Here is an 18,644-nt window from a genome sequence, read left to right as displayed (position 1 = left end):
TCCCTAAAATGGAGCTTCCCACTATGGTAGCAGTTAATTCACTTGCCATATGTGCTCTTTCCTAAAATACCCACGTATCGGTCTTCTACAAGTTACTTTGTCTTTTGTAAGGGATTTTCCAGTATCTTTGCTGGCTCCATATTTCCACTGTTAGTTCTGTCCAACCTTTGGTCCATTCGCCTGGTGACTAGACCACAGGCGCTTTAGCCTCAAAAAATGGTGAAGTTGTCCTTGTCTAAGTCTGCACAGAGGTTCCATAGGATTTATCTCCCTGAATGTTAGCAATGGCCCCACAAGGTCAAGAGCTCTAACCCCATGTTAAAGAGAAAGAAACGATCATTAAAAGAGGGTAAGAGTCTTTCTCCAAAGTACATGGTTATTTGGTGAGCCTGTGGTTTGAATGTGTCCCCCCAGAATTCGTATGTTACAATCTAATGGCCACCATGGTGATATTTGGATGTGTAAACTTTGGGAGGTGATTAGGTCATCACCTAGATTAGAACCCTTGTAAGAGAGATCCCAGACAGCTCCCTCTTCCCTTCCACCATGCGAGGACACAACAAGCAAACAGCCTGCTATAAACCAGAAAGCTGATTTTCACCAAGGAATATATCTGCCAGCACCTTGATCTTGAAATTCCCAGCCTCTAAAACTATAAGAAATAAATTTTGGTTGATTAAAACTACCCAGCGTATGGTATTCTTATTAGAGCAGCTCAAAAGGACCGAGACAGGTGACAAAGCTGACAGGTTAATGGGACCATTGGACTCCAAGTCCAGTGTCCTTTATACTTTACTAAAGGATTCTATTCAGCTGAGTTTTAAGGACGGACTGCATTTTGGCTTAAATAGCATGCTTCTTGCAGTGTAGGGATGTGGGGAACAGTGCCATGTTCGGAGGTCCTAGTGAATATCCCTTTTTCTTTTTCACTAGAGAAAGGACAGTGATAATAATTATCTGCTAATGGACTAGAACATGCTACATTCTTCTAGGCTTCTGGACAGCATGATCTGCTCCTTCTTATGAGAATACACTTTCCCTTATTGTTTTACCTAATGAATGCCTAACCTACTGTGGTAGGCAGAATAATGGACCCCTCCACCCCCAAGGCCATCCTTATTCCCAGAATCTTTGAATATTACCTTATATAGCAAAAGGGACTTTTCAGATTTGATTCTCAAGATTATCCTGGATTCTCCAGTTGAGCCCAGTGTAATCACAAGGTTCATTATAAGAGAGACCAGAGAACCAGAGTCAGAGAGAGAGTTGAACAAGCTACACTGCATATTTCCAAAATGGAAGATGAGGACCAGGAGCTGAGAAATGCAGATAGCTCTAGAAGATGGGAAAGGCAAGGAAATGATTATCTCCTAGAGCCTTCTCAAGGAACTCAGTCACGTCGACATCTTGATTTTGGCCACATGAGATGTCTGTCAGTTTTCTGACCTCCAGAACTGTGCTATGATAAGTTTGTATTGTTTAAAGACAACGTTTGCAGTAATTTCTTACAGTAGGAATAGGAAACGAATATGCCTACCTGTGGGGACTTAGTTCAGACATCATGTCCTCCTGAAAGGCTTTCATAGCTCCCAAGGCAGACCCAGGTTGGCAGTGCTCCCATGGCTCGGGGTGGGTCTCCTTCTCTTTTACAGGATTCAGCATCAAGAAGCTGAATCACACTCCATTGTGGTCCTCCTCTTCCTCTCTTCCAGATACCTCCTGCTGCCTGAAGGGAAGAATAGGAAAAGAAGCCCAGCTCACTTCCCACTTTGCTGCAAGTGACATCCTGGGAAATACACCAAAATTTATGGGAAACAAATACTGATCTTTCAGGGGGCAGAATATGTTTTTTTATCTGAATACCTTTCTGGAAGTTCTTACAGTGTGGTAAGCTTGCCTACCTGTGCGAGAAGCAGAGTCACTCACCAATCCGGCCCCAACCACCCTAACAGCCTTGTCTTTCCCACTTGCTGATACAAACTACATCAGTCAGGATCCAGCCAGGAAAAGAACCCACAGCAGCTAGCTCAACAGAGGGAAGTCAATACAGGATACAAGTCACATCCATGTTAGAACAGAATGAACAACTGGGGGGAAAGCTGAGGCAACCTAGAGCTTGGTGACCCCAAGAAGCTGCTACCACCCATAGAGCTGAGGGACAAAGGCAGGAGATAATATCCCAAGTCCGGGAACCAGGAGTCAGGGCAACCAAAACGGAGCTGGAACAACAGAAGCAGCAAACACTCGACAAAAGCTGGGACCCTACATCTCCAGAAGAACAAAAGCCAACAAGAGGAGACACTGTCAATTGGCCAAAACCCAAACCATAGCGAGGGGAATACCATGGCTGCCAGTATTCTACTATCTAGCAAACGCTGACTAGCGCCTCCTATTGGTCAAATCAAACCAGAAGCCATTTGGGTAAGAAGACCGAAAAACATAGTTTGCCAGGGTCAAAACCCTTCACAGAGGAAGGAAAGGGAAAAGCATGAATCTAAAAGCAAAACCGATATTCTTCCAGGTTCCCAGATACAGTATACATTTTACTTCCTCCCTTTACTTCAATTACACCCCAGTTCTCTTATCTCAAATATGACCTCCACTGTGAAACCTTCTCTAACTATCCCAGGCTTGCGAATTCAATGATCTCTGTGGTCTCTACTGTGCATTGGGTGATGAACTTAGTCGATACTGAGGAGTAGCTCTGTTATCTTTGCCTGCACCTTGGAAGGAGATCTAGACAGCCACATTTCCTATAGCCATCTAACACATGGCGGTTTTTTGCTCAGCTGCCTGTAGCTTAATTCTTGACAACTGTATAATATATCCTTTAGCAGGGTATATTAAGATTTCCTGGCATATTCAGGGGGTAATATTCAAATACTTAGCAATCGGTATGGCACGGGCACCATGCAATCAGAATGCATCCTGGCCATTATACCTATACTGGGACAATCCTGCAGGATATCTGACTGGGCTATGCCGAAAGGAGAAAAGAAGCTGCAGGCCTGAGTTATGTACTGATTCTACTATTTGGTTATGTGAACCCCATTATTAAAATAAAGCAATGTTGGGGAGCACAGGTGGCTCAGTCAATTCAGCTTCCAACTCTTGATTTCATCTCAGGCCATGATCTCGGGGTCCTGGGATCAAGCCCCACATTGGGCTCCATGCTCGGTGGGGAGTCTGCTTGAGATTCCCTCTCTTTCTCTCCCTCTGCCCTCCCCCAACTCATGTGTGCTCTCTCAATAAATAAATCTTTCAAAAAATAAAACAACGTTATTTTAAAAATCAGCATGTAAAATATCGTGTTCTCTAAAAAATAAAACATTCTACGGGGCGCCTGGTTGGCTCAGTGAGTTAAAGCCTCTGCCTTCGGCTCAGATCATGATCCCAGGGTCCTGGGATCAAGCCCCATGTCAGGCTCTCTGCTTCCCCCTCTCTCTGTCTCTGCCTACTTGTGATCTCTGTCTCTCAAATAAATAAATGAAATCTTTATTAAAAATAAATAAATAAAACATCCTATATATACATAGATGTATGTTGTGTGCTCTGCATTTGAGTCTATATTTTTTCTATATTACATATTAATATATATTTTTTATAATATTCTCTGGTTTTTGTACACACACAGACATGAATGTATAAAAATGCATAAGAAACAGGGTATAACGCAATGGCTGCCTCCAGGTTCACACTGTGGGTCATCATTATTTTACTCTTATTTTTGCTTACTTACATTATCTGCTTTTTCTACAACACTCAAATACTCGAGGATATTTTTCTACAATGTCCCACTCAGGGAATAAAAAAGTTTGCAAACTAAATGAACTTCTATCTTTCCTTTTTTCTTTTTTTTTTTTTTAAGATTTCATTTATTTATTTGACAGAGAGAGATCACAAGTAGGCAGAGAGGCAGGCAGAGAGAAAGGAGGAAGCAGACTCCCTGCTGAGCAGAGAGCCCGATGTGGGACTCGATCCCAGGACCCTGAGATCATGACCTGAGCCGAAGGCAGTGGCTTAACCCACTGAGCCACCTTTCTAATGTTTCCTTAATCTCTAGCACATGGATGATGAATGGAGAAAAGAGAAGCAAGGTCATAATACATGCTCTAAAAATACATTTTTAAAATACCCAGTATTTTGCATGCTCTTTGTATGCTTTCTAGTCCTCGGAGAATCAAAGTGGAAAAAAAATTTTTTTTAAATCCCAAACCACTGTTTTGAAGCACTGTTCCGAGAAGAAGAAAAAAGAAGAAAGAAGAGCAAAGGAAGAAGAACAAAGGAAGAAGGAAAAAGAAGAAGAAAAAAGCATGTAAGGAGCAAAAAAGTTTATTGGAAGGCATGGCTTCACATTTTGAATGGAGATCGGTATTTCATAAAATGTTGGGAGGATTCGTTTAGAAAATCATCACTCTTCCTTTTCACGGAACGTGCCTGCCATGTCAAATGACACCCCAGCAGCCCTTCCATTTCACTCACTGCCAGAACTGTAAGCATCCTGTGGCTTGACTGCTCAGGTCAACCATAATCTTCATCATCCCCATGATCAGGCCAAGCTGGGAGGTCATGGCCAGCATTTGGGTTCACAGCAGGTAGACACAGAGGCCAGGCAGAAGGGCCAATCAAAGATATGGTAACACAACCTATTTCCGCTCTGAACCCTCCTAAAAGCTGAGCTGCCAGTTGTGGGTGCCCAACGGGGGCAACCCATTTGCAAGGGACTAAAACACAGTGCCTCCCGCATGACCTACTTGGTGATCTCCATATAAATAAGATTGATTTCCTTTCCCGAGACTCCTTATTGCTATTTTCGTTCCACAATTACTTCTCACAAATCTGTCAGGGTGACGCCTCCATTCTCCCAGCTCAGGCCACTACCAAGGCAGCAACAAATCCTGTCTTTTTCCAACTCTAGTTGTGTTCCATTAACTTTCTCTTTGGATTGAACCTCTAAACTAGGTCAGCTTAAAGTCTGAGCATTTAATTTCTCCTTTTCCGGCAACTATCATAACTTATAAGCCTTGTATTTAAAAAAGGTTTAGCCAAATGTCAACCACATCCCTAGCCTATGAAGATAAGAGCTATATTTAGCTAGCTCTAATTAAAAATAGCTAAGATGCCGCTTGCTATGGGAGGAGGGGGGAAATCTGTGTGGTTCACATCTCATTTCAAAGACTTTGACATTTGAGTTGCTTCAGTACTGTTTATAGTTTGAATTAATATGGTTCCATTTAGTTTAAAATACAGCGAGCATCTAAATTGTATTATTGATCCTTGTAAAACACGTCAAGTTCACCAGTCTCACGGGCAGTAAATTCTGGGCATTTAAAAGGGGTCTTGTGACTCACCTTGTTAAAGTTATCCTAACCAGAGAATTGGATCCTGGATGAATTGTTCCTGGAAGAGTCATGCAGATGGCTCCCTTTTGTAATGGACATCAGGTGGTCAGTCAGTCTGATATGCAATCATTGCCACTTGACAAAAACCGCAAAGCAAAAATTTAATATCTGACCCAATCTCACTTCTTTATGGAGCACAAAAAGAACAGGGACTTGCATGTTTACAAACCAGGGGCGGGTGCATCGTTTTGTTCTTCTACTTCTTTTAAACACTTCCCCACAACTTTAAAAAAAAAAAAATACTGTCCATGAAAAGGAATTCAGATTTTGAAGAAGTGAAAGCAAATAGGTTGTCATCTGGCCCTCCAATGGGATGAATGTTCCGACCCCAGGAAAGAGATTCCTAGGGAGAATGGACACTTCTCAACCTAGAAACAAGGTTCCAGTGCTTGGGGGTGGGGAGGGGGAGTGGAGGAATATAAGTGAGCCTCAAACTCAAAGCCATACAATAACCTTATCAGGAAACTTCATGGCCGACAGAAAGCATTAGGAGCCAGGGGCTGCATTCGGGGCTTCCGAGGGTGCAGGTATGTCTGTGCACCTGTGCACACGTCATCAGTGTGTACGTCTGTGCCAGTGTGTGTATGAATATGGGTTGTGTATGTGTGTGTTTGTTGTATGAAGCTCTGTGGTCCAGGTTGTGTGTATATATATGCCAATGGAAAATTTCAAAGGCCCTAGAGATCATCTTCTTTGGCCTTTTTCTGTCTTGAGAATGTTCTTTCTCTCTCTCTTTCTTTCTTTCTTTTAGAGTGCGAGCCACATTCTTGATGTTACACCTGGTATGCAGCAGTACCAAGGCAGAACAGGTGAAATCAAACATGACTTGTCTGACAAGGAGGCCAATGCGTGTAGCACCGTTTGATAGCTGGTTGACATTTCCTGTTCTGCTTTAGTATGTCTTTGGAATTATCAAAAGCAGCCAAGAACATATAACAGGAAAGTAGGAAACTAGGCCTTCCAGAATCCGCTCTCATTTCAGCGGTCTCCAATCTCTAATTGGTGTCAGGAATCTAGAATGGCTTTCCCTTCTGTTTCTCGACACATTTCACCTCACTGGATTCCACATGCATAGACAGGGAGCATCTTAAAGGCAGGAATTATGTCTCATTCATCTCTGTACTAGTAATAGCGGCACAGTACCTGGCATTCAAGTCAAACTCAGTTTTTAATGAATTGAACCAATTTTTCCTATTCCCAAGTCACGTTTCCCTTGCTCTTCCAACACAAGATCGACCCTTTGATTCAGCTTCATGTCCTCAAACTCATTCCTGGTAGGACACAGTACAAAAAACCAAAACTGATTAAGTTCACTGTCTTTCAAAGCATTGCCTTTGCCTAACACTTAGAATATGTCATTTCCCATTGCTCTCTCCGGAAGTCTATAGTTAAATACATACCATGCGTTAGTCAATTCATTCAATTAATATTTTCTTAGGGCATGCCATGTGCTCAGCACAGCAGGTTTGGTGGAGCAATAAAGACACAGGAGATAGTCTCTGTCTGTTGGGACATTCATCTCGTACAACAGGTAGAATCTAACCAAATGACTCTGGTACAAGATTTCCTGTGGAAAATGTTACACAACCATCCACAAGGTATCAGTTTAGAGGACGATGAGAGCTCTTCCTTTCTGTATAATCAGTAGAAGCTTCCTGAAGAAGGGGGCATCCAAGCTGGACCGTACAGGATAAGTGGGATTTACATAGGCAAAGAGAAAGATTTTGGAACCCTGAAGCACAAGGGCCAAGGTGATAATAGTCCCAGAGTTAGGAATTTCTAAGAATACCCATCTAGGGCTTGCCGGTATATGTTCGTAGGTTTAAAAAAAAAAAAAAATCTTGTTAATGTAATGTGAACTGTCTCTCAGCTTCTGGAATACAGCCCCAAAGGCTGTGGTTTACAAATCAGACAGGGACAGCTTAGGCTGTTTCCTAGGATGGTATAAATCTCTTAACTGAACTGGCCAAAAATGGGTTGTTTGGACGTATGCCTTTCCCTTTGAATAACGTGTCAGTGTGTGTTTCATAGACAGCTGCATTCTAAAGAGAAAGGGAAAGAACAAGAGGGAACAAAAGTGAATTTTCAGCAGATTCTTAACAATGGCATATTTCTACCAAAATTCTAAATTCATACACACACACACACTTCCACAAGAATCATGAACAGAAAGCTCTCTCATCACAAACAGAATTTTGTCTACACGCCACCAAGTAACTACCCAAAACTAATTTAAAAAACATTTGGCAAAAATGCTGCCTACTTGCTATGAAACATTCGGAAATATACAGAAATACCTGGATAGTGGGCCAAAGTTCTGTTTTCCCCAGCATAAAACAGAGAAATCAACACTGTGTAGACACAGCCTTCCTCTGCTTATTGGAACGCCAAATCAGGGAGCAGCTCCCAATCAAAACACCAAGCATTTCCGCTTGAGTCTCTAACGCCTCACTGATTTTGAAGAGAAAATGAGTGCTACAGTATGGATAGATTGGATGTTTTATAGTAGCGTTTCACCTAATTTGCCCTCAGTTTGGTACTAGTCATCCTATTATAACGATTTAAAGGCACCATACCCTCTTAACTGATGCACTTAAAGAGAATTCATCTCTTGTCAGAAAATTTGATACCAAGTGCACAATGGTCCTCACTCGTCATTAGAATTCTTTATAAAGTGTAGTTAATGCTAAAAATATTTAAAGCAGATTAAGAATAGAACAAAGAAATGAGGTGCAACTGTGACTATGACAGGGTATGAATATTAATGACGCTTTTCTTTCCCCCATCGTTCCTGTTCTTATATTGTACCGTCCCCTGTGCTTTCTGATTCAAGATCTTAACCTATACGGCAACAATGACTAGCAGCCTTTGGTGATCTGTGACAGGACACATATCTAAAGATACAATTCATCTTTAGTCTAATATCTGTCTGAGGGTACGGGGCTAAGCTGCAGTATTAGGACTACCCCACCACCTAAGGGATAAAGTCCAATCTCAGCCTGACATGTAAGGCTCCCTGCAGGCTGGTCCCCATCAGTGATTTCCAAGTCCTATCTTACAACTCCTTCACACAAATCCTCTACTACTGTCACTTCCACTTTGTCACTGCCCACCCAAGAAACCATGATGAGTCTTCCTTGTGCATACTGACATACACCGGGCTCCTTATTTGAATGTTCACCTTTCCCAACTTGTATACATTCCTCAAGCCTGTGCACAGATTGCCCTTCGACAAAGCTTCCGGCAGCCAAGCCAAGCCAAGCCGTAATGAGCTCTCCCTCTCCAAATGACACCACTCTTATGACATACGGTCTTATTTAAGTACTATTTATATCTCCAATTATACTCCAATTATAAACCTCTTAATGGACAGGGAAAATGTGTGCTTGTGTTTCAGCCTCCTACAGCTCTTAAAAATGTTGCCTAGAGCTGAACCAAAGAAATGGCTTATAAGTTGATGAATAGATGGATGGGTGTGGATAATAACATGAAAATACCTACTACATGTAACCCCAAAGCTCCTGATTTGTTTTCTTTTTATTAAATACCCCCCACGGGTTCTGTCCTCTACAATATAAATATCCTTTAGCTAACCACAACAAAAGATACGGCAACAGAGACTCGTGTCAAAGCTCACAACATCTGAGAGGCCTAGAGCTCTGTCCTGTGATTTCTGCTTAAGGAATCCAATTGATTTCAAAGGATACTGTACTGATCAATGCTTGGAGAACTTGAAAAACAGCCTTTATTTTAATAATAATCAAGGACCAAGTCCAGAAAATCGGCGGCGAGTCTCTGCCGTATTTTAGGTGCTGAGGAAAAGTAAAGCAACGAGGAAATGAAGGAATTTGCTTCAATAGTGCTTCAATTAAAGCACATAAACTCAACACGGGCCCATGATACACATTCTGTATTCAGACTCTCCCCTATAACCCAATTTTGCTTCTCATAAAAGAAGAGAATTTCTCCAAAGCTTTAAGTGTCACAAAGCAAATAAGTGAAGTGTTTCTGTTTATGGGAAGGAGTCTCCTCTCTTCCTGAAAACCCCATCTGATAGAACTTGCCTCCCCTAGCTGTCCCGCCTCCCATCCTCACCTCTTATACTCCTAGCTCAAAGGAAGAATGGCCTCTCCCCTTGCTCCAGGTAACACCGACCCCCGAGGTGGCAGGACACCGGGCCCTCCTTTTCTCTTTGCCCAACTCTGTTTCAGAGTAACTAGCAAGTGCCTAAATAGAACTATTTGGCCTGACTAGATTCGAAGTTCTTTAAGAGCAGGAACTCTGCACAACGAGAGAGCACCAAGTTTACGGCAGTCAGTGTTGAGCATCAACAGAAATGTACAAAGCTCCCGCACAGTCACTGCCGGATGTCACTTACCTTCAGGAAAGAGGACATAACCATGTGGGGCTCCAGACCTCATCTCGGTCCCGCAGGCAATCCTTTGTGTAGCAATGACAACCCATGTTCTGCTCTCTTCCTTCACAGTTCACTCTGATCCAGCCAAACAGGATGGTGTCCTGCAATCCACACCACACTCACTCCCCCTCGTGGGGCTTTCTACCTGTATTTCCCTTCTCCTCTCTACATGCCTTTCCCTTCTCCAGGAACACAGGCATACCAGACGTATGGCGGGTTTGGTTCCATATCACCACCATAAAAGGATTTAGGTGACCTTTTCAGTGTCCCTATGCATATGAACATTATGTCACCACGATATGCTAAGTTATTTTTTAAAACATTTTTATTTGTCTGAGAGGAAGAGAGTGTGCTAGCACAAGGTGAGGAAGTGACAGGAGAGGGAGAAGCAGATACCCAGCTGAGTAAGGGGCCCAACGCTGGACTCGATCCCAGGACCCCAGGATCATGACCTGAGCCAAAGGCAGACTCTTAACCGACTGAGTCACCCAGGTGGCCCTATGCCAAGTTATTGAGCGTGCAATAGCATTAGCTCTAAACAAATGATGTATGTACCTTAATTGAAAAATACTTTATCACTAAAAACACTAACCACCATCTTAACTTTCACCGAGGCCTAATCTTTTTGCTGGTTTGTGTAAAGTCTTGCCATAATATGGATGGCTGCCGATGGATCAGGATGGTGGTTGGGGAAGGTTCAGGCACCCATGGCAATTTCTTAAAAAAAAAAACAAACAAAATTTGCTGCATTGATGGATTCCTTCCTTGAGGAAGGATTTCTCTACAGCAAGTGAGGCTATTTTACCAACGGTGGGGCTTCTTTTAGAATTAGAGCTGGTCCTCTCAAACCCTGCGGCTTTATTAGCAATCGAGTTTATGTAATGTTCTAAACCTTTGGTTCTCTCTTCAACGATCTTTGCAGCATCTTCACCAGGAAGAGGCTCCATCTCAAGAAGCCACTTTCCTTGCTCATCCAGAAGGAGCAGCAGCCCCTCATTCCTTAAAGTTTAATCATGAAATTGCAGCAATTCAAATACTATACTGCAAACGTCTAAAATATGGCAAGAATTAACAAAATGGGACAGACATAATGTGAGCAAATGCTATTGAAAAACTAATACTGGCAGACTTGCTTGATGCAGGGTTACCACAAACTTTTAATTTATAAAAAACACAGTGTCTGGGGCTCAATGAAATAATGTTCAACACAGGGGTGCCTGGGTGGCTCAGTGGGTTAAAGCCTCTGCCTTCGGCTCAGGTCATGATCCCAGGGTTCTGGGATCGAGCCCCTCATCAGGCTCTCTGCTCAGCAGGGAGGCCTGCTTCCTCCTCTCTCTCTGCCTACTTGTGATCTCTGTCAAAATAAATAAATAAAATCTTAAAAAAAAAAAAAAGAATGTTCAACACAATGAGGCCTGCCCACAGAGTGTTCCTCCCTGCCTCCCCCATGTAAATGTCACCTGGCCCCACCTCGGTCTCCTCTGTAAAGTCCTCCCCACTGAATCCTGCCAATGATTCTCTCTCCTCCAACTACCTACTCGATTTATTAGCTACCAAAGACTTTGTGCTTGATTTTATCTACACCTGAATATCTTTCCATTGTTCTCTATTGGTTCCAAGCAGAGGCCACAAAATACTAGCATCTAATCAAATCACATATTTTAGCCTAAAGATTTTTAACTCTTATGCGGAAGCAAGTGAACAAACTCCAAAACCCTTGCCATAACACTGAAAGTCCTACTTTAGCCAATCTCACAAGATTCTGGCAAAACTTTACGTCTCTCTCTCTCAGTTGCCTCAGGCTGCCATTATAAAATATGATAAACAGGGGCACTTAAACAACAGAACTTTATTTCCTTACAGTTCTGGAAGATAAAAGTCCAATAAGATCAAGGTACTAGTACGGTCAGTTTCTGGTGGGAGCTTTCCTCCTAGTTTATAGATGGCTGCCTTTTCTCTCTGCACTCAGATGGGGGTGGAAGGGTGTTGTTCAAGGTCTATATCTTATTATAAGGGTTCTAATCCTATCATGAGGACACCATCCTCATACCTCACCTAAATCTATCTCCCAAGGCTCAATGTCCAAATAATAGCACATTGGGACTTAGTGCTTCAATGTACAAATTTCGAGGGGAAACAATCTGGTCCATAGCCAACTCCCAGTAAAGCCCATAAAATGACTCAACTATAAGGGTCAATGTCTAGACTCAACTTGAGGGTTCTAGATTCCACCACTCACTGGCTATGTAGATTTGGACAAATAGCCCATTTGGGGCCTTAACTTCCTTATCAATAAAATGGGTTAATAATTGTACTTACTTCATAGGATTACACTGAGGAATAAATAAGACAATTTGCATAAGACACACACCCAGTGTTACCTAGAGCACTTACACCATTAAATGCACAACATAAGGACACTATGCATCTGGCTACTTTTCCTAGAATATGTTCTCTCCAGGTCAGCTTATCCATCACTTACTATCAAGTCCTCAAGGTCCAACCCCACATACTACCACATCTTTCACAAACCTCCTCAGATCCCTTGAATTATAGTCTCCATTTTCTTCTAACGTACTGTGTTTATATCTTTATTGCTGCACTTATTCTAGCCTGACTTAGTCTAGCAGGATGAGATATTTAAATATAAAAGCATTAAACAGTATGCTCAGGGCTTGGAGGAACATGCATTCATTACCTTGCCAACAGAAAGTACTCCATGCAATGAACATCACTGGGCTAAGAGTCCGGATATAACACAGTTATGACATTGGTGGTAGTACCTTTCTGTAGCAGTAATTTTCAGAAAGAATGAATCTCAGAGCTTTTTTTTTCCTTAAGATTCGATTTATTTATCTATCTATCTATCTATTTATTTATTTATTTGACAGAGAGAGAGATCACAAGCAGGCAGGGAGGCAGGCAGAGAGAGAGGAAGCAGGCTCCCTGCCGAGCAAAGAGCCCAATGCGGGACTCGATCCCAGGACCCTGAGATCATGACCTGAGCCGAAGGCAGAGGCTTTAACCCATTGAGCCACCCAGGCGTCCCGATCTCACAGCTTTTGATTCAATTTTCTCATCATAAAAATGAGGGGATATCCCCAGCTTACAAATATTCTTTACTAATGAACTTATTTATTGTAAAAATTTCTTGGAATTTGATTATTAATCCCAGCCATGCCATTTACTAGCTGCATGACCCTAGCAAGGTCTTTTCTTTGCTTCTCACTGATCTCCCCTGAAAACAGGAATATTGAGAAATTGTTTTAAGGATTAAAACAATGTGTGTAGGGGCACCTGGGTGGCTCAACTGGTTAAGTGTCTGCCTTCAGCTCAGGTCATGATGCCAGGATCCTGGGATCGAGTCCGACGTATGCCTCCCCGCTCAACGGGAGTCTGCTTCTCCCCTCCACCCCTCCCCTGCTCATGCACTCTAATAAATAAATAGTCTAAAAAAAGGTGTGTATAAAATGTCTAAGGCACACTAGAACTCAGTTGGAACTCAGAAAAGAGTAACTCATCCCCTTATAACCCTGCCCTCCCCACCCCCGCCACCATTCTGGGTAAGGACATCCTTTCTTAGCTACGCTTTCATTCCTGCCTATGTGCACCTTGGGAACTGGTGCTTCTCTAAAGTGACTGGTCATTTCTTGCCTTTTTTTCACACCTTTCTTGCTTTCCTGTAGAACTGCTTACCTCTATCTCTCTTCCTGGTATATCCTCTCCCCACTTCCATGTAGCACACGTAATAACCTGGATCTGAGAGACTATTAGAGCACACTGGTTTATTATCTAGAGAGATGGCAAAGCAAGGGTTTCTTCACATTGTATTGAAGCTTCAGTGGGAAAGACTGCTTCTGGGACCCATGGCTGAAACACGGAATGGATTTTCCCACAGAAGCATAGCTTTGCATGGTCATTAGCATGTATGGTATTATTAATATAGCATGATCCTTCAGATTATGCATTACATAGGCTTTTATGGGCTGTCCTGGGAACCTAATTACCATGGATACCATTGTTTTCTGTGGGAAAAATGCATTCCACATTCCAAGGAGCTGACTCACAAACATAATACAGAACCATGAGCCACACACAAGGCACAAACTTTCTATACTTCTTCTCTAAACTACCCAAGGTCAAGCTTAGAGCAAAGTATTACTAACTGCGGACTACTTACAAAAACTGAATAATTACAAAAAATAATTTATAGATATCTGTCCTGGATACTCATTTCTGTCCCTAGAGGGCCAACATTCATACCACTTCCAGAACACTCCAGACGATGCATTACTGCTACCTACTTACTTATTGGCTTATTTCTCTCTTCCACTTAAGGATGGGAACTTTTGTTTTTGTGCCTCTAGTGTGAAGGATGGTATTTGATCCTTGGTAGTTAAGAGAGAATTTAATAAATGACGAAAATGCAAGAACTACTGACCTCTAGGGAAGATGGCACAGGAGGACCCTAAACTCACCTAGAACCAGGAATACAACTAGATACCATTCATATCAATGCAAATAATGCAGAAATGACAGGAAGACCAGCAAAACGAGAGAAGAGGGCACATCGAAGAGGGTCAGGAGGACGGAGATGTGGTAGGGAGCTAAACTCTACAAGTGTGACTACCAGAGAGAAGGAGCCATGAGTGCACAGAGGGATGAGAAACAGACTATAGTACCAGGAAGGCTGTACAGGGAAGATGAAACCCTATGGCATCTGGCTTTGAAAATCAGAGGAACCAAATTTCCTGAGTTCTTACAACTACCGGGACTTAAAGGCTGGAATTTTAAAAATTACTGTCTGGGATCTGGGAGAGGCCAGAGGGCCATAGGAAGCTGAGTCTGTACCCTTATAAGAGACAGCACAACAGCCCACTGAGACACATCTTAGAAGCAGCATTTTGTACAATGACTTCGGAGGGAGCGGTAGTTACTAATCTCAGAGTTCCCTAAGGGACTTCTCCAGGAACAAAGGAACAAGCAAGCACCATTTCCCTCCCAAGCCACCCAACATAAGCAAATGCAGGAAAAGATTAGGTGCCAGCATTTATGGCCTCACTTGCTTACACTGTGCCCCACCTCGTCCAATCAGGCCTGCCTCGGTCCTGGCCCTGTGACTTCCCTGCCCAGAACAACTGGTGCAAACCTTGCCAACACTGCCACTCCCCACTTCCTATGGAGAACACATGTACCCTTGTTAAAGCTGTAGCCCGCAACCATGCATGCTTTGTGCAGAGGCCCTCACTGGCCCAGTCACCACATTTGTGGTGCATCCCCTGTAGAAGAAGACAGGCATCACCTTGTTAAAGACACACACTCCAGCAGTTACTTGCAAGAGTAAGAGACATAACTAACTTTACTAGGACACAAAAAATAATCACAGAGAGTTAGGCAAAAGGCAGAGACAGAGGAATATGGCTCAAATGAAAGACCAGGACAAAATTGCACTGACAAACCTAGGGGAAATGGAAGTAAGTGATATGTCTGACAGAGTACTTAAATTAATGATCATAAAGATACTTACTGGACTTGAGAAATGAAGGGAGGCCATCAGTGAGATCCTTAACCCAGAGATAAAAAAGAACCAAAGATAAAGAACACAGTAATTCACATTAAAAATCAGACAGAGTAATGCAAAATAATAAAGGTGAGCAAGTGAGAGACAAAAGAACTATGCAAATGAGAATACACTTAGGGACCTCAATGACTCCATCAAATGTAATCACATCCACATAATATGGAATCCAGAAGGAGAAACGAGAGAAATGATGGTAGAACATTTATACCAATAAATAATACCTGAAAACCTCCCAAATGTGGGGAAGGAAATATCCAGATCAAGGAGCCACAGAGATCCTGGAATGAATTCAACTAAAAGGTGGTCCACAACAAGACATACAGTAATTAAAATGGTAAGAAATAGTGATAAAGATTTTGAAAACAGAAAGAGAAAAGACAGGGCGCACCTGTCCAGCTCAATCGGTGCAGCATGTGACTCTTGATCTCAGTGTCATGAGTTCAAATCCCACGTTGGGTGTGGAGCCTGAAAGAAAGAGAAGAAGAAAGAGAGGGAGGGAGAGAGGAAGAGTGGAAGACAAAAGTCAGTTACATTCAAGGGAAACCCCATAAGGTTATCCTTGTATCTTTTAGCAGAAACTTTGCAAGCCACAAGGGAGCAGCATGATATATTCAAAGCGCTGAGTGGGAAAAATTGGCAGCCAAGAATACTCTATTCAGAATAGAAAGAAAGGCAAAGAGTTCTTCAGACAAACAAGAACTAAAGGGCTTCATGATCACTACAGCACTTCTCAAGAAATATTAAAGGGGACACCTTGAGTGGAAAGGAATGAACATAAGTGAGAGTATAAAAAGTAGAAAACACAAAAGCAGTAAAAGTAACTATATCTAAAAATCAGTCAAGGGATCCACAAAATAAAAGGAAGTTAAAAAAAGACATAGTATTCCTAAAACATGGGTAGTAAAGAATGGATTCAAAATAAGTGAGCATCAACTTATTATAAGTTGCTACATGCGGAAGATGTTATATACAAACCTAATGGTAACCACAAATCAAAAGCCAGTAACAGATATGCCAAAAAATAGAGAAGTGAATCTAAGTGTATCACTAAAGAAAGCCAGCAAATCATGAAAGAGAGCAAGAGAAGAAAGGATCAGAGAATAACTACAAAAAAAGACAAAACAAGTAAAAAATTGGCAATAAAAACACATTTATCAAAAATTACTTTGAAAATAAAGGGACTAAATGCTCCAATCAGAAGACATAGGGTAACAAGGTGGATAAAAGAACAAGACCCATCTATGTGTTCCCTAAGAAAGATTCATTTAAGAAGTATAGACACCTCCAGATTGAAACTGAGGGGACAGACAAACACTTACTGTGCAAATGGATGTCAAAAGAAAACCAGGGTACCAATACTTATATCAGACAAAAGAGACTTTGAAACAAAGACTGTAACAAGAGACAAAGAAGGACCCTATATAATAATAAAGGGGACAATCCAACAAGAATATAATAATTACAGATATTTATGCACCCAACATGGAACACCTGAATTCCTAAAATATAAAGGAAATAAATAATAGTAATACAATACTAGTAGGGGATATTAACAGCCCATGTACACAAATGGACAAATCATCCAAACAGAAAATCAACAAGGAAACAGTGGCTTTGAATGACACGATGGATCAGATGGGCTTAACAGGTATATTCCAGATATCAAGTCATACCACGCATCTTTTCTGACCACAGCACTAAGAAACTAGAAATCAACAAGTAAAATTCATGCTACTAAACTAAACAATGAGTAAGTGAACCAAGAAATCATAGAAGAAATAAAAAATAACATGGAAACAAAGGAAAATGAAAACACAATGGTCAGGGGCGCCTGGGTGGCTCAGTGGGTTAAAGCCTCTGCCTTCGGCTCAGGTCATGATCCCAGGGTCCTGGGATCGAGGCCCACATTGGGCTCTTTGCTCAGCAGGGAGCCTGCTTCCTCCTCTCTCTCTGCCTACTTGTGATCTCTGTCTGTCAAATAAATAAAATAAAATCTTAAAAAAAAAAAAACCACAATGGTCAAAAACCTTTGGAATACAGCAAAAGTGGTTCCAAGAGGTAAGTATATAGTAATAAAGGCCTACCTCAGGAAATGAGAAAAATTCCAAATAAGCAACCTAACCTTATGCCTAAAGAAACCAGGACAAGAAGAACAAAGAAAACCCAAAACAAGCAGAAGGGAGGACAAAATAAGGATTAGAGCAGAAATATATTATACCCAAATTTTTAAAAACAATAGAACACATCAATGAATCCAAGAGCTGGTTCTTTGAAAAGATTAAAATTGATAAACCTCAAGCCAGACTCCTTTACACATTTTGTTGTTGTTGTTGTTGTTGTTAAGATCTTATTTATTTATTTGTGAGAGAGAGGGCACAAGCAGGGGGAGCAGCAGGCAGAGGGAGAAGAAGTCTCCCCACTGAGCAAGGAGCCTGATGCAGAACTCGATCCCAGGACCTTAACTGACTGAGCCACCCAGGCATCCCTCTAGCCAGACTCATTTTAAAAATAAATAAAGAGAGAGAAAGAGAGAGAAAAAACTCAAACAAAATCATAAAGGAAGAGGAGAAAGAACAACCAAGACCACAGAAATACAAAGGACTGTGAGAGAATATTACAAAAAATTACATGTCAATGAACTGGACAACCTAGAAGAAATAAATAAATTACTAGAAATGTTATATAACCTTCTAAATTGAAGCAGGAAGAAGTAGAAAATCTGAGCAGACTGATGATGACCAGCAATGAAATTGAATCAGTTTTCAAACAGCTCCCAACAAACAAAATTCCAGGACCAGATGGCTTCACAAGTCAATTCTACCAAACATTTAAAGAAGAGGTAATACCTTTTCTCCTCAAACTATTCCAAAAAATGGAAGAGGAAGGAAACCTTCCAAATTCATTCTATCAGTTCACCATTACCCTGATAGCAAATCATATAAAGATGCTACAACAAAAGACAATTTCAAGAGAGTAAGTGACTCTCAATCTCAGGGTGGGGAGTTCAAGCTCTATGTTCAGCAGTACAGTTCACTTAAAAAAAAAGGGGGGGGGGACGGTGGAACTATAGGCCAATATCTCTGATGAACACAGTGCAAAAAATCCTCAACAAAATACAAACAAACTGAATTCAACAGTACATTAAAAAAAAAATCAATGAATGGATCAAGAAGATGTGGTATATATACACAATGGAATACTATGCAGCCATCAAAAGAAATGAAATCTTGCCATTTGCAACAAC

The 18,644-nt window shown here is 41.6% G+C and overlaps 1 long non-coding RNA gene across 1 annotated transcript in view; it reads right to left on the bottom strand.

Annotated features, from left to right (window-relative positions):
• The window catches only part of LOC132006916 (uncharacterized), a 181,066-nt gene that overhangs the window by 110,186 nt on the left and 52,236 nt on the right, over nucleotides 1–18,644 (bottom strand). Inside the window, exon 2 of the long non-coding RNA XR_009401258.1 lies at nucleotides 1,538–1,726. This is a non-coding gene — a long non-coding RNA (uncharacterized LOC132006916). The remainder of the gene's footprint in view (nucleotides 1–1,537; nucleotides 1,727–18,644) is intronic.

The sequence above is a fragment of the Mustela nigripes genome, chromosome X (genome assembly GCF_022355385.1).
Source record: "Mustela nigripes isolate SB6536 chromosome X, MUSNIG.SB6536, whole genome shotgun sequence".
In the NCBI taxonomy this organism is placed as follows: Eukaryota; Metazoa; Chordata; class Mammalia; order Carnivora; family Mustelidae; genus Mustela; species Mustela nigripes.
Note: the sequence above shows the minus strand (reverse complement) of the source record. Positions and strands in the feature narration are given on the sequence as shown.